The sequence below is a fragment of the Pan troglodytes genome, chromosome 10, assembly GCF_028858775.2.
Source record: "Pan troglodytes isolate AG18354 chromosome 10, NHGRI_mPanTro3-v2.0_pri, whole genome shotgun sequence".
In the NCBI taxonomy this organism is placed as follows: Eukaryota; Metazoa; Chordata; class Mammalia; order Primates; family Hominidae; genus Pan; species Pan troglodytes.
The window spans coordinates 80377088-80379686 of NC_072408.2; positions in this window are offsets into that span (position 1 = coordinate 80377088).

The window sequence follows — 2599 nt, forward strand, 5'->3', positions numbered from 1 at the left end:
AAGACAAATATTTTAGAAAGGTACTTTAAAACAATGATTCTCCAGTCAAAATCATATGGGGAATCGTTAAAACCGTACAGACTTGGTTTACCAGTTTGTGACAAGATAAGAAACCAGCATGGATGTTTGCCTTCCTACCCTGAATCCCAATCCTAGGAATATCACAGGAAGGAGGGTATAGATTCATGCCCAAACAAACTTTTAAAAACTGAGAAATCCTAGGAAAGTTCAGTTACAGAGGTAAATTACAGTTTACAGCAGTGCCAGTAAACAAATGAGGCATAGATTGAGGAAGAATTTATAAACTGTCTTGTGCCTTCCCCACATCATTAATAGATATCATGAAAATGAATGGACTAACACTAGGTGATGAAGCAGTAAACATGATTTCAGTTAGTGTGCCTGGTTCCTAGGAGTCCACTCTCCCCAAACCCAACCTGTTGCTAAATCTAGGTATACATCCCCAGCAAAAATAGCTGATAGCTGAGGGAATATACATTCATAAGAAAAAAAGATGAGACATTTAAGGAGTGCTGAAACTATTAATGAGAGCCAACAAATTAAAAATATCTATGCCAATAAGTGACACCAGTTTAAAGAAAAATATAAAAACATTTCAAGTTACAAATTTTAATGAGCTTGTATGTGGAAATAATAGATTATTTAGATAACATTATTAAAATATATAAAAGGAATAAACAAACAATATAACAATATTTTAAAATGTCCCTTAATCTTGATAACCTAAAAACAGAAATTGTCAGATTACTTTGATAGATACTGGAAAATATTCAATAAGATACAATACTTATGTAAGCAAAAATAAACTACTTGAAAACAAGAAAAGATTCTTAAGATAGAAATAATATATAAAAGTAGCCAGTAAGAAACATATTTAATGAATAAATTTTAAGCAATCCTTTTAAAGTTGAACACAAGACATAAAAAGCTGCAAAAATGTCTTCTTTTGAGAACTGTCTGTTCATATTTTTCACCTATTTTTTGATAGGGTTTTTTTTTTTCCTGTAAATTTGTTTAAGTTCCTTGCAGATTCTGGGTATCAGACCTTTGTCAGATGGGTAGCTTGCAAAAATTTTCTCCCATTCTGTAGGTTGCCTATTCACTCTGAGGATAGTTTCTTTTGCTGTGCAGAAGGTCGTTAGTTTGATTAGATCCCATTTGTCAATTTTGGCTTTTGTTACAATTGCTTTTGGTGTTTCAGCCATGAAGTCTTTGGCCATGCGTATGTCCTGAATTGAATTGCCTACGTTTTCTTCCAGGGTTTTTTATGGTTTTGGGTTTTACATTTGAGTCTTTAATTCATCTTGAGTTAATTTTTGTATACAGTGTAAGGAAGGGGTCCAGTTTCTGTTTTCTGCATATGACTTACCAGTTTTCCCAGAACCATTTATTAAATAGGGAATGCTTTTTCCATTGCTTGTTTTTATCAGGTTTGTCGAAGATCAGATCGTTAGAGATGTGTGGTGTTATTTCTGAGGTCTCTGTTCTGTTCCATTGGTCTATATATCACAAACATATGAAAAAAAGTTCATCATCACTGGCCATTAGAGAAATGCAAATCAAAACCTCAATGAGATGCCATCTCACGCTAGTTAGAATGGCAACCATTAAAAAATCAGGAAACACAGATGCTGGTGAGACTGTGGAGAAATAGGAATGTTTTTACATTGTTGGTGGGAGTGTAAACTAATTCAACCATTGTGAAAGACAGTGTGGCAATTCCTCAAGGTTCCAGAACCAGAAATACCATTTGACCCAGCAATCCCATTACTGGGTATAAACCCAAAGGATTATAAATCATTCTACTATAAAGACACATGCACAGGTATGTTTATTGCAACACTATTTACAATAGCAAAGACTTGGAACCAACCCAAATACCCATCAATGATAGACTGGATAAAGAAAATATGGCACACATACACCATGGAATACTATGCAGCCATAAAAATGGATGAGTTCATGTCCTTTGCAGGAACATGGATGAAGCTGGAAGCCATCATTCTCAGCAAACTAACAAAGGAACAGAAAATCAGACAGCACATGGTCTCAGTCATAAGTGGGAGTTCAACAATGAGAACACAGGAACACAGGGAGGGGAACATCACACACCGGCCCTGTAGGGAGGCGAAGGGCAACAGGAGGGAGAGCATTAAGACAAATACATAAGGCATGCCAGGCTTACAACCTAGATGATGGGTTTATAGGTGAAGCAAACCACCATGGCACATGTATACCTATGTAACAAACCTGCACTTTCTGCACATGTATCCCAGAACGTAAAGAAAAATAATTTTTAAAAAGCCCTGTTTTAATGCTACTGTTCAACAAAATTGTAGATGTCTTTACCAATATATTAAGACAAGAAATAGAATAGGATATGTAAAAACGAAATGGAACAGAGCACAGTGTCATTATTTACAAATAATATATTTTTTAAAAAAGTAAATCAATAGATAAAATGTTTTAAATAACCGAGAGATTTCAGCAAGGTCAGTGCACAAAAATCCACAGTTCATCCACAACAGCAATAACCAATAAGAAAACATGATAATAAATTTTAGAATTATACACAGTA